Source organism: Dendrobium catenatum, unplaced genomic scaffold (assembly GCF_001605985.2).
Source record: "Dendrobium catenatum unplaced genomic scaffold, ASM160598v2 fragScaff_scaffold_1282, whole genome shotgun sequence".
Taxonomy (NCBI): Eukaryota; Viridiplantae; Streptophyta; class Magnoliopsida; order Asparagales; family Orchidaceae; genus Dendrobium; species Dendrobium catenatum.
In genome coordinates this window covers 191,845-207,351 of record NW_021319744.1, presented here as the reverse complement: position 1 = coordinate 207,351, position 15,507 = coordinate 191,845, and positions in this window count along the sequence as shown.

Below are 15,507 nucleotides of genomic sequence, written 5' to 3'. Positions count from 1 at the left end.
GATTTCAAAAGACAATTCTACCCTAAGAAAATGTCTGAGCTAAGGGTAACCATGACCGGATATTCTACCACTCTTTGGATTGTTGAGATTGTTAACTCATTAACCCACAAGTTTTTAAATCAATCACATGGATACTACATCATTTTCATGCCTTGGTTAAAAAAAAAATATTGTTTGCAATTGGTCTTTTTCTTTTGTTCCCTCTTCCTTTTTGATATGTCAAAAGGGGGAGAAGTTTATGATGTTCTTTTTACACTTGTCAATTCCGTACTTTTACTACTAATTATTTCCGTAGTGTTTTGCCATCATCAAAAAGGGGGAGATTGTTGCAATTCTATTTTCATGACTTATGTTTTGATGATTGACAAACACTATTGATTCTCTTGGACTGCCTGTTACTTCTAACTTTTCATGAATCGAAGATCGAACGAACAAACGAAGCTAGTTCAAGATTGCGTAGGTTTAGGGTTGAGTCTGTACTTTGTTTTTTCTCTTCTTGAGTATATTTGTAATATTCAAAGAGACTGATGCTAAGTAACCCTACACACACACACACTTGAGAGACTTAGAATTTCTATTTTTACTCATATCATCCAGGACGATATTTACATCATCCTGGACGATCTGGCTTAAAACAGAAAGTCTAAATAAGGATTCTTATTTAAGGTAGCCATCATTAACAGATCGTCAAGGATGATACGTGTATCGGCTAGGACGATAAGATCTAAACAGAAAGAAGTTGCCGCCATAAACAATTAAGGTATATTGTATTTTTTAATAATCGGTCAGGACGATCATTGATCAGCCTGGACGATATTCACACATTATGCCTTAATTGATCAGGAAATCAAGGGAGTAATTAAGGATTATTGATACGATCATATCGTCCTGGATGATCTACTCAAAAACCTTGATTACTTCAGGACGATAAATATCGGCCAGCTCGAATTCAGAGCGATGCTCTGGATGATTTTCCTCTGATTTGAACTGATCGGCCGGGACGATCTTGAGATCAGCCTGGATGATCAAGCCAATTTTAAATCATCCAGTTTGCATTCAGGGCGATGCTCTGGCCAATCTTCTGAGATTTGTACTGATCGGCCAGGACAATGTCCATATCAGCCTGGACGATATTGTCGGCAACTTGCAATTAATGAGCTCCTTTGAAGCTCTTCTATTTAAGAGCTCATGTTCAACATCTTGAACAATCTTTTGCTGCTGCCTTGACCTGAGAAGGCGTTGATGAGAGAAAGAGAGAGAGGGAGAGAGAGAGAGGATCTTGTGAGGGGGAGCTTGTGAGGGGATTCACAAGGGTGCTTTAAGGATCGCTCTTCTTCTTTTTCGTCTAGATTTTCTTGTCCGTGGAAGGGTCGGTAGAGGTAAGGTTTTCAACACTGGATTGTGGTTCTCTGCCAGCTTTAGGAGGAAGCAAAAGGAGATAGGTTCTCTGCCTTGCCCTGGTGGCAAAAATGACTTCTTTGTGAGGGCTTCTCCGCCTAGCCGTGGGGGTTAAAGGAGAGACACATTTTGTAGTGTAATACTTGGAGGGTGCCTCCAAGGAGTGGACATAGGTCAAGTTGATCGAACCACTATAAATTTCTGTGTTATTGTTTTCTTGCTTCCGCACTTTAAATTTTCGCATTATTTTTGTCTTGTGGTGTGATTTGGTTTTGATTTGTGAACTTATTGCTTTTGTTGAAAAGAATTTTTTAAAATACCAACTCACCCTCCCTCTTGGTTAGCTTGGGCCAATTCTATAGGGATTAACATCCCTAACGAACTTTCAATCGGTGGCGCCTGACCACCATTACTTTTTTGCAGAACGTAGGTTGTACTTATACGACACTTACCATGGACTTTACTTTATTATATTTTTATGGAATTATATTGATGTGTTTACATTGTCTGCGCATTAGAACTTACCTACTTTTTCTAGTTTTTTTTCTTGTATGCGTGTGGCTTATTTTTATTAGGATCTCTTGGATAAAAATCAATTTTCTACTCGTAATCAAATTCTAAAATTTTAAGAATTAAATAACTTAGAAACTTAACGATCTAGGGAATAGCTTGAGCTGTCCGGGTTTGCATGCTTACTATTACATTTTTCTTTCTCCTTGCTATAAGACACTTCCCCGCATATAGGTAGAGTCCAGATAATATGACCTATGAGGAAAAAGTTCCAGACAGGGGGAGACCCAATCTTTTCTAAAAATTATTTTATATAAGCATGTTCTTTAATATTCTATGAATACTTGATTTGGAAGCCTTTTCAACTAGCATGAATTGTATTAAAAACCAATTAAATTAAACTTTAATTGCATTAGCTCTAGAAGCATTCACCTTACATAAGTCTAGGGCCAATTAGGAAACTCTCTAGACATCACCCCTACTTCCAAATACTAAACTACTTACCCATCTTTCATAAAGACTGAATAATATAGATTTGAAGCGCTTAGGTGGTTAGCTAGCTATCCTTTTTAGGTAGGATATAAGCACAGGTTCATTAACTAGTACACGGGTGTTAGTGTTGGATATAACACTAAACCCACCTTATATCTAGGATTCGAAGCTACTATATTTGGGGCTCGTAGTATGTCTAAATGGTGGGTAAGTTTCTTCTCTTCAGGAGCTATAAATCCTACCTATATGCATCACGTGGATGACTCCACTTCCATACTTTGTCCTTGGATGCTTTGAGTGGTTGATTTCTTTTCTCCACTTTCTTAATGCCTTAGTCCCTCCAGATTTTGAGCTGAACCGTATATATTGACTAAGCCACTTGGACCATTTCTTTCCCGTTGAGTAGGAACTTCTTAGTCTCCCTTTTGTGTGCTAATCCCCTTGCATGGGAAGAATAATATCAAATCCTTAATCTAGAGTTTTCTCGAGCCATAAGCTCGAGATGTAATTAACCACGTAGGCTTGCACCCATGGGAAATAGAACTTCACCATCAAATAAACCCCACTCAAGCTAATGTATCTGGTTGGGGAAACCCATTATTATGATTAGGTCATATATATTACTACCCATTGGGGGGCACTTGCGATAGCCGCTATCTTCAATGGTTAGATATATATATGAGATATAATCAACCCCTCCATTGGCCAGCTTGAAAAGAGCATGGAGGCCTGCGATCATTTCTATCCCTTGGGGTGGTGCGGTCATGTATCCTCTACACTCTGCAGCCGGCGGTGTCCTTTCAGAGGTCCACAAGGGGGATGCCAATTTTTTTGCAAATGATATAGTTTTCTAGCCACTAACAAGCGGTTGGGCCTCCGGAGACTTCAATGTCGGATGGCTTGATATTGCTACTTTTTTTTTTTGACTCTATTAAGATAACTAGCTTTTTCGACATCCAAAACTTTGATACCATATGTCTTGATGTTACAGCCTATTTTTTATTTTGTAGCTGGTAATAAACGGCGAATTAGCTCCCAGAATAACTAATAGTATTTATCATCGGTAATAAACCAGCGGTCCGCAATGATTTTCATGATATAATTTACTAGAGGTTTACCCACAGTTTTGTGTTCATTAATTTCTGGCTTTTTTAGCCATTGGAAAATTGGCAAAAAATTTTGCCACAGGAAATGGCCGTTCATTTTGATTTCCTACGCGGTTTATTCTGACGGTTTATAAAACACCAAAATTTTCTAAACAATCAAAAATCATCGTGGATAATGGGTAATTTTCCTATAGTGGTGGTGGAACCATAATGTTTCTAACTGCACTAACAACAACAACTTTAATCTTGGAGAAAAAAAATACCATCAGATAGTTGTGGTATCAAATCAACTTATGCCATTTAACATGTTTATTTAGCTAATGACATTCTTAATATAGTCCTTAAAACTAGGATTAGCCATTACCATTCCATAGTAGCTCATTAGATTCTACGTGAATGTAGAGATTAAGAAAGTTCTTACGGTTGAAAGAATAAAAGTCATAGCCTTTTATGTTAATAAGTGTTATAAGTTGACATATATTCAAAAGTAGAAGAGACTAAAATTGATTTGAGCTAATCTGGTGGTACTACAGGAAAATGTGCTATTACTAATAGATCAAATCCACCAGTAATATAAGAAATCCACCGAAAAATCATTTTTCGAGCAAAATACTGACAAAAAATGTTCCGACTATACCGGTGTAAGATTTTGAGATACCGTGAGAGACACCATTTTTAATGGATATGAAATATTGATTTTGTAAACCTAGACATGAGCAAAAAATAAACCAAAAATTCCAGATTTTGAGATACCGATGGTAATTCACTAGTAAGTGTCTCTTTATTGCCTCCTCAAACAATAAGGATGTGAGAATTTCATAATGGCAACGTCAAGCTGATTTGAAAAGGTTGTAAAAAAATTGCATTGTGCTATGGAATGGTATGAGGTAGAAGAATATGTTGGGACATTATTGATATTTAGTCAACTCTATGGAGGTGATAGATAGACTTCATCTAATTAGGAAGACTAACCAATACAACAACATCAAACATTTGCCCCACAATGTGGGCTCAGCTACATGAATTCTTTTTCACCATTGTGTACTATTAAAAGATAAATTCTCATTTAAAATGTTTACTAACCAATAAGTTGGAAAATTTCTTGTTACTTTGAGAGTTGATAATTCTTAACCAAGAGAAAATATATAATCATTAGTTAACATGACCGAGAGATGCTAATAAGACAACATTGTAGCCATCAAACAAAGCATTTAGAAAAAAATTTGGCATATTTTCCAGCAATTTTCTGTTGCAAAATTTGAGATACCATCATCTTTTAAGTTGGTAAATTTTGGCATTTCTTCCTAAGGTATTTCTGGTGGATACTGTACACTAGAACAACCGACGGATAATCCGTTGCCCAAGGCCGTCACACTATTAACGGCGAATATACTACCAGAATTTTTGGTACAAATATACGCCTGAATCAACGATTTAGTTTCGGCATATCATGTTGCCGGTGGTGTTTCTGGTAGATAAACCGCCTTAAACCTGTACCATATACAAAAAATAAAACCACTTTACTTCTAAAACTGATTTCCACAAAACTGCATAAAAATTGAGCAGAACATTTCATCGTTAAGTTACGTGTGCCTCAAAGCTGAGATAGGCTTTCCCAATTATTTCAAATGAGGATTAGAGATATAATAGCCGAAGTCTTTACTTAAATTCAAAGAGTTCATTGTGTTCTTCAAAAAATAACCATAATTTTTCAGCATTTACATCTAAGATAGAAGCGAAATGGAAGCTATCAATAATTTTTTATAAGGCTAGAAAAATTAACATCTCAGGCATTAAAAAAGAATAAAAAATTATTATTGTTAGAGATGATTGATGGTTAAGCTGACAAAGCTTAAATTCACATTTTTGGTTATAGTCCTTGTTAAGTTTAGAAACTAAATCATAGCAAGGAAAAAAAGTCAATGGAAAAGTGGATGACATTATTGAAACCCTACAAAAGATGATAGAAACATTTCAACAAGTTTATAAAGCAAAAGAGAAATAAATATTAAAAATCAAAGCATCAACCCAAGAGAAAAAAAAGGGTAGGGAACACCTTTGCTAATAGCTTAGATATGTACTTTCATAGGTAATCATATTAAAGATCTTTTTTAATATTAAATTTATCACAAAAAAGTAGTTCCAATCGAAGAGTCTAAGTCTCCCAAATCTCATTGGTAAGGATGTTAATATTGGAAGAGTTCATTTGATGAATGTGCTTGGATTGAACTTGATGCATGATTGTTATGAGTATATTTTATAATATTTTACAACCTTAAATATCAATAAAAATTTTATTTTCAGTTGATGTTGTGCAATAAATAATTAGAAAAAGAAGAAAATTCATAAGTGTTGGCCAATGCCATAGTATGCCAACAACCATCGTCGTAGCATTTACAACACCTTAGCATAAGATCAACAAATCATAGTGGCAGTGTATCATGAAAGGATAATTAATATACCACCATCGCTATTCCATAATTCCACACTACAACATCTGAGTCTTGGGGATTTGAGCACCAGAGCACCACACTATGTAACACGCAGCATCGTATGACACTTTTAAGTGCCACAGTTCTCACTTTTGTATTTCTGCAGTGAAACAGTTTCTAAAAGGAGTCATAGCACCATCTTAGCGGAAAGGCACATCGATTTAGCCATTAACTTGTGAGTTATCAGTCATATGAGTTGGAGAGTTTTGTTTATTTTCAATATTGTATAGTATTTCTCTTTAGTTTCCCTTATAAGATACTAATGTCCCTTATAGGATACTTTATTTGATTATCTTAGCCTATCTTATTATGAGTAATCCTATATTTAGAGAAAAAATGAATATGGAAAGTGCATTTGTACTATCCAAGTAACATTTTACTTTACTTTTTCTCCTATATCTTTTCTTTAATGCATAAAATGATGATTGGTTTGCTTTCTAACTTTATCATGTCTAGCTAATTTTTGACTTTTGGACTAATGATTTGTACACAATCTAAGTACTAATATAGACTCTTGAGCTTTTAAATGAATTATTAATCTTATCAATACTACCATTCTTAATTTAATGCAAGCAATAAACATGTTTGTAATTAAAATGTAGTGTGATATATTTTCTTGAAGGAGGAATATTATAACAAGTAGGTGTATTGGTATGCAATGTTTATATGCATAAACATAGGATGTTCAACCTTCTAGGTTATATGGAGATTCAAAAATTATAGGAAGGTCATAAACCTCTCTTTCTTACATCCCTATAAGCTCAACAGAGATTTAGGGCTGCTTATTTCAGATTCACTTCAATATTAACAAGTCTCATTAGAAAACTTTGTCAATTCATATTTATTACTCTAAAATATTTTTTACCATAGGTACTCATTTATCATTTGTATTTTCTATGAGATGAAGAACTCAAAACCCATATTATAGTTAATATGATAAATTGTGCATTTTTAGTAGATAATAGTAATTCAATTGTGAGTTAGCCGAAAACTTCCTTGTGATATAGACACTCTCTCATACATTTTATTATTTGATCAATATGTGAACTTGTGTTTGTGTATTTTATATGTAAATAATATCAAAGAAAACCTAATCATATTAGAACTCATGGCATAAATGTAATCCCCATACCCCACTACATCAAGTTTTTTTGCATCGTTGTTGGGGAAGTAATATACATATTGAAAGTTGATTTATATTGTTGAACTATTTGAGTATTTAATAATACTTTTATCATGTATCATATTATTATTTTTGTTTTGAAAATTCTTCATAAGTAAAGAAAACTCTTTTGCCTATTTTTGAGTTTCATTTAATGTTATTTAATTTTTTCTTGATTGTTGTATGCAAAGTAGATATAGTATGGATCCCTTATTATTTGCATTAAGATTAAGAGGGTCCATAAAAAAAAAATTGAAAATCTAAAATACTTAAACTTTAGGTATGGCAGAACCAATTCAAGATCAGGTTCATTTTAGATCTCTCAAGGAGTATATCAATCGTGCAGTAGATGGAATCCACTAGAGTATTAGTAGACATATTATTCAAGCTAATACCTTTGTGTTGAAACTCACCATAATTTATATAGTTTAAAATTCCTAATTTTGTGAAACTCCAGTTGAGAATCACAACCTATACTTCGCTAGTTTCTTAAAGATCTAAACAATATTCAAGTATAATGGTGTCAATGATAATAGTTTTAGGGTTCATTTGTTTTTTTTTTTTTTTGGTTAAGGGATAAAGCTAAGATGTTGTTGAACTTCTAGTCCCTAGGCTCTATAACTACTTGGAATGAGCTGGCTTACAAATTTCTAGATAAGTATTGTAGTAGCTCATATTTTGACATAGATAAAAAAAATTTTTAAGGAATCATTATAAGTTCAAATCATAAACTATTTTCACCATAATATTAAAGCAATTCAGTTTTAAATATAATAATTTTTCATAATTTTTTGGTATTGATGCAAATTCCTAAGAAATTGATACATGTTGATATAAGTGAGAGTTTTTGGACTATTTGGTGTTTGTTTAACAAATTAATTTTGCTAAAATATTATAAAAATGAAGGGATATTTTTTGAATATTTTTTTATAATTTTGAACGTCCCAAAAATATTTATTTAAATTTTATATTAGAAATTGAATAAAGTATATAATTACATTTATATTATATTAATAATTTATTATAAAATATATTAAGTCACTAAACTATAATCCTTTAAAATCCTTTTTTATCTAATTCATTTTGCTCTACGAAGAAGGAAAAATTAATTTTAGAAGAAAAGAAGAGGAAAGAAAAAAGGAAAGTTAGGGTTTGGAGATCATAGAGTAATTTTTGCCAAATTGTCCAGTTATGAATTTTACTCTTCTTACAGGTTGCTCAGGAAATAGATTATTCTATTCATTAATTAAAGTATGAGGAGAGAGACAAGACATCATGATGTGCCTCCTATCCTTCTCGACGACGCTTGCATAAGTGCAGTATTTTTTATTTGCCACTTGTTTTATTGAAACTGCGCAGATGATATTTTTTTTTTTGGGGGAAAATGAGGGCAAAGCCCATATATTACTATGTAAGGAAAAGTTACAAGTAAGGTATAACAAAAAAGGTTCAACCTCCAGCTTAGAAGCAGAACCAAAAACCTATACCCCCCGTTGAAAAGAAAGAAACCAAAAAGACAAAGTCCACTAAATAGATGCAGAAGCATCAGAAGGACTCAGACTGCTAAACTCGGAAAAGAGTCGAACCGGCTGCCACGAAAAAAGAAATCTCCTGGTTGCCCAAAAAGACAAAGGCCCTCCAAGGAGATGATTAGCAGCTACATCATCGTCCTTGCCCGTTGTCCATCAAATTGAACATCCCCACAACAAAAAACCATAAACAAAAATCATGCGCAGATGATATTAACAAAAGTAGAAATATAAAAAACGATGATGGTCTTCTACCATGTTCATTTGTATTTGGTATATTAATGAGTATCTTAATGAAATTTTCTTGTTCCTTTATAAAAAATTATAGTTCAATATTTATTTATTTGAGATAAAAATTTTATTACTCTATAAAATATAAAAATATATTGAACTATAATTTTTTATACTAAAATATTTTGTTAGAAAATAGCAAGAAAATATCTCTAACAAAAGAGAGTGACACTAGGATGTGAGAAAGTGAAACTACATAGAATAAAAGATGACACAACTCTCCTTGGCCTATTGGTTGAGAGCTTTGGCTTCCAACTAAGAGGTTTAGGGTTCGAGTCTATGTGTATGCGTTGTGTGTGTGAGTTTGCCTTAAACGGCCTAAATGTCAAAAAAAAAAAAATGTGTTATAAAAAAAAAAAAAAAAAAAGAATAAAAGAGGAAGAAAAGAATGTATTAAATAAAATAGACTTTACTCATAAAAATATTATTAAAATAAGTCACTATTTTTAAATCTAAATTTATTATACCATAAATCACGAAGAACTGCATCCCTAATTGAAAGATATGGCAAAAACATGTAAGGGTGAATTGATTTATTTTAAACTTATTTTAAAATCTAAATTTAATATTAATTTGCAATAATATCAATATTGATATTTTTTTATCATCAACATATCAAAGATTTAGAAATAAAAGCTTTGTTTTTTTTTTTCTCACATTGAAATAGTGATCAGATCTAATAATATAGTTCTAAGCTATTTCTTTTTCTCATCAAATTTGTGATATCTATTGATATGTCATCACAAAATTATCTTGATCGGGCACGAATCTAGAGGCAAAAGCTAGTTGGAAACTTCAAAAATTATTTTCGGGAGCATATGAACTTCGATTTCAGCGATCTTACAGTCAAACTGAGCGTCTCGGAAATACGAACCCAACGACACCAAGATCAGCCCAATCCGAGCCCAAATGAGTCCGAATCAAGTGTTCAAAGCACTGTTGGATGGTTCAAACCACAATTTGAGTTACCAAACAGTCTCTGATTTTGACGAGCTTATACTTGTATCGAACGGCTCGACGAGACAAATCCAACGAGCCCAAGATCATTGAATTCCGACATCATATAGGCCTTCAAATGTCCAACGAACGGTGCATGATCAAAGGTTTCGATATCGGCCGTCCATTCAAATCACTCCTAATTTTCCCTTGATCTCATGCCTATTTACGGCCTATGCCACTCAAGAAAAACTATAAATAGAGCCCTCATTCTACACCAAAGGGAAAAAGGGAAGAGAGAGAAGAAGAAGAGAAGGAGGAGAAGGAAGAAGCTCCTCCTCGACCACCGCAGGAGCTCTTCCTGCCGTCCGAACAACCGGGATTCTGCCGGATATTTGGGAGAACGCCAGAATTCTGTCCAACTTCCATGGGATGTTGAAATTCTTCCCAATTTACAAGAGAATTCCCTCCTGACGTCGAAACTCCGCCCAAGTGAAGCCGGAGTTCTCCTCTGCCACCAAAAATGTCGGACTTCTACCCGACGTCGGACCTTCACTCTTCGCCAAGTTTCTACCCGACGCCGGACTTCTACCGGTTATCGGACTTCGCTGGACGTCTATGCGAAGATGCATTTCTTTCCATTGCTGGACTTCTACCTGACGCTGTCCTACTGATCTTCGTCGTCAGACTACAATCCTTTTGATCTCTGTCGCTAGCCGACTACGGTCCTCCTGACTTACGTCGCCCGGCGACTACAGTCTTTTCGACATCCGTCGCCCGTTGAATACGATCCTTCTGACTTATGTCGCCCGCCGACTATAGTCTTTCCGACCTTCGTCGGCCACCGACTATAGTCCTCCTGACATACGTCGCTCGCCGACTACGGTCCTCCTGACTTACGTCGCCCGCCGACTACAGTCCTCCATCGCCAGCTGACTACGGTCCTCCTGACCTACGTCGTCCGCCGACTGCAGTCCTTCTAACAAAGCGAATACGTCGATAGTAGCTCTTTGTATTTACATCATGTAATGTACTCCATAAGATGTACATCAAGCTAAGACCTTCCACCAAGGAAGGGCCTCATGTGTAATCGACTGCAATACTAGTGGATTCATTCAAACTGGGCTAGACCCAGTGGTTTTTCCCCCTTTTCAGGGGTTTTCCATGTAAAAATCTTGGTGACTCATAAATGCTAGACCCTCTCTCTTATCTGATTGCGTACCGGATTTTCGTACAATGCTAAGACGATAAATTTTATATTTCTCTACCGCCGCGAATACTCCTGGACGCAACATCTATATTAAAGATCGATTCATGAATTAATAATATAATAATTAGAGTATTTGTAATGATAAAATTAATAATATACAAGTGTTCAAAGTATGTAATATAAATTTATGTATCATAATTTGGATATACAAAATCTTCTATACACTCCTTGAATCCTCCTCGTCGAAGTCTGATATCCCTTCATCACAACTACGGGCAAAGAAATCTCACAAACAATCCCTTTTTGACAAACCGTTAGGTCACAACATCCTAATTTTAAGGCATGGAATAGACTACTCCAAAGAAAATTATTAGTATAGTGTCCTATAACATGGAAGAACACTTTGAGAACCAAGATTTGTCTCCCAAGAAGGCTAGACAAAGCTTCCTAATGGAAAATTTGCAAATTGAGGACAAAAGCAAAAAAGAAGTATTACATGTTGCATGAAGGTAGAAGAACTTATTATATGTTTATTTTTATTTGCTCTGATTGCATTAACCGTTTATTTATAATTATTTTAATCTTTAATAGTACAATCAGTATCATCACATGCCACTAACAGGCCTCTTGAGGTAGAAGACAATCACTAACTAATGAAGTTATTATTTGAATTTTAAATTACTTGAAGAGCGTACTATGGAGATATGATAAGACACTCAAATCCTTTCAAATCAAAATAATGACTTCAGATCACATTTTCAATTTTGGTTGTCGATGATACATGACTTACTTATAGGTCAACTTGTTGAACCAGAACTTGCGAAAAAAAAAAAAAAAAAGTTCGGAGAGAAAGTAGATGAAAAAGAATAAAAACTTCAAACTGGTAGAATATTCCCTATCAGAGAAGGATACAAAGTGCAAGATTCAAAGGCATCATCTAATGTTATATGATAGTCCAACGCATGTTGCTTCTTGATAGACTAGAGGAAGGTAAAGGCAGGAAAGCTCTTTGGAGCATGCTCGATAACAGCAAGTAGGATTTGCATGAGTCTGCGAGTGAGCCGTGGTGCATGGTTGGGCAAGACAGATGACATGTGTAGAAGATCTTAGTTTTTCTGAAGGAAGAAGACGAGTAAGTTGTTGCAGGAATAAAAGATCATTAGGACGAAAGGTTATAATTGAATATTGTTTCTTAGCATGCACTTCTTGCAAATGAGTTGGACAACTTTGGATATTTTGTTGGGGGAGAAAGTGAAATATTTAGAAGTACGTAGCATTTCAATTAGAGGTCTTAGTTTTCCCATTGTTGAGTGAGGTTCAATGTAGGCTCTGGCAAATTGAGTTCTTGGGTCCCTTCAATCTAGCGGGCTTTTTGCAAGTCCTAGGTGAGTTCCCCAAAGGAACCTTTTTTGAGAGCGAGTATCTTAATCTTAACCTCGTAGGTACCTGTGAGACACCTATGAAGGCATTCATGAATATACAATATAAGTGGTAGTTTTATTTTCTTGAGATAAAAAATTTTGTTTATTAAATAGGTGTAATTTGAGTTAAATTTTACACTTATTAACACAATTAAATTAGATCAAGAAAGAAGTAAAATTAAATTTAAATTTCTTGATAGATTCAATTAATCAAATATAGATATAACACATAGCATAGTGTATGATCAAACATCATATGATATTATTATTTATATTATTTTTTACATTAAATATTTCCTTGATTGAATTTATTATTAATTTTTTTGTGTGCTTGAAAGTTTTTCTAAGCTTGATCAGTAATTTTATAAGATAATTTATGACTTAAAGTAAAATAAAATATTTATTTTGAAGTTATTTTCAGAGCATTGATAATGATGTGCTTCACCTTATTTGGCCATTAGTATAACTTGAGTAATAACTAATTTTCAGCCATATTATTAAGTAAATTAATATAAAGCTCCTATTAAATTGACGTTGCAAGTACACTAATAGTCTTAAGTAAAAATGTTTGTACTGATAAAGTTATATTTATTTTCATTTAAATTATTACCGAAGCTTTGAGCTCATGGGATTCCCAGTTTTTTGTGTATTGAAGGAAAATATTGCAATTTTTATACTTTATGCTTATTCTTAGTAAAAATTATTGTGAAGACAGTCACAGATATGCTTTAATTTATTTGCTTGTAAGAAAATATTGATAGATAATTGATATATCATCAATAAATAATCTTGTTCAGGCATGAATTTCGAGGAAAAATCAAGTTGGAAACTTCAAAAATTAAATCAGAGATAATTTGAACTTCGATTTCAACAAACTTATAGTCAAACTAAATGTCTCAGAAATACGAACCCAACTACACCAAATTCATCTCAACCCGAGCCAAATTAGTCCAAATCAAAGACCCGACATATATTTGGATGGTTCAAACCATAACTTGAATTATCAAACAGTTTCCAAATGTGGCATGCTTATAATGGAATTGAGCGACTCGATGAGTCGAATCCAACAAGCCCAAGATCACTGAATTCATATATCATTAAGACATTCAAATGCTCAATAAACAGTCTATGGTCAAGGGATTCAACATCGGCCATCCATTCAATCACTCACAATTTACAGTTGATCTTTCTCTTATATTATTGTTATCTGATCATCCTCAAATTCAAGAATGAGTTAGCCACTTACAATCTAAGCAAAGACTAGTGGAATATCCTTTTAACTAGGCGTGGCCCCATGGATTTTTCAGTTTCCAAGGTTTTTACATAAAAATTATGGTGTTACACGTTTCTTCTTTTTGTGTGCTGGATATTTGTACAACACTGAGATGAAAAGTTTATACCTCTATTACCATGTGTATTGTGGACCGGGGGGGGGGGTTGGAGGGAGGCAAGAAAAGAAGAGAAGAGAAGGAAGAGAGCAATCTTTCCACCAGACTCCTCGATAATTGTCAGACTTCCACCAAGTAGCTGCTCGATGCCAGAGTTCTACCTGACTACCGACTTACGTTGGAGTTCTGCCTGAATGCCAACTAAAACAAGAGTTTTTTCCGACCGCCAACTGGCGTTGGAGTTTTTCCTGACAGCCGGCTAACATTAGATTTCTCCCCGACCTTCAATTGAAGCCGAATTTTGCTTGACCACCAAACATCGCTGGGTTTTCAATCTTTATTTGTAACTAAATTTAAGCCCAGGAGTTGATTATTGTTATCTGATCATCCTCAAATTCAAGAATGAGTTATCCACTTACAATCTAAGCAAAGACTAGTGGAATATCCTTTTAACTAGGCGTGGCCCCATGGATTTTTCAGTTTCCAAGGTTTTTACATAAAAATTATGGTGTTACACTTTTCTTCTTTTTGTGTGCTGGATATTTGTTCAACACTGAGATGAAAAGTTTATAACTCTATTGCCATGTGTATTCTGGACCTCAACAGTTTGCCACCATATGTGGGAAAAAATTTCATAATTCTAAGTATTTCTTTATTGGCCAGCAAATATAGCAATCACATGTTGAGAACCTCCCACTCAATCACCCACCAATCTAGGAATCAATATATGAATTAAGGACACCAACTACCTGCCTCCTTATATCCTTTGAGGCAAAACACTACTAGAGAAGGAACTTTGGGATCTTCCTTAGTAGAACGTACCTAAAAAATGGAAGAATATCAAAATTAGATGTTTTAACTCCTACGAGATGCTCGAAATCTTATGCTAGAACCACATGAGGAGGTTCCTCTCCCTCGGGAGCCATCACTGGCTGATGATATTTAACTCAAACACCTTCATGTTGAGATTCTTCTTCCTCCGCCAAGGTGGCATTTTCAATCACATCAAGACAAAAGACTTGCTAACACTATAAGTTCTACCCATCCTTCACATGCATGTTAGTAACCGCACATTCTTTTGTACATCATAGAAGACTTAGTCCAGTCGTACATTACTGAGCTCCCTCGAAAACCCTATGATATAACTATGAGGGTTGGGTCTAAAAGAGTTTCCAATAGGAGGTGTAAGACAATATCTTCATTAGTGGGACTTCTAGGAGTCATCATCCCTGACTGAAGCCATTCTTCAACACCCCATTTTGACAGGATTCAAACTACTGAGAATCGATTCCTACAATGGGACATCTTACCTGTAAGAGCATATCGATCACTATAGAACCTTCATGCATATCTAACGAGCCTTAGATGCACTCCTATGCTAGGTGTTTTCTGCTATAATCAAGGGATAAGCTCAAATATGGTTCTATTAACTTCCATCTTGAACAATACCTATCATTATCAAATTGGCAAAAGTATTTGTTGACTAATTCATCAACAATTAAAGAATTGCTAACAATTCTTCTCACCTCTCTAGGGGGGGGGGGGGGGGAGATAAGAAGAGAAGAGAAGGAA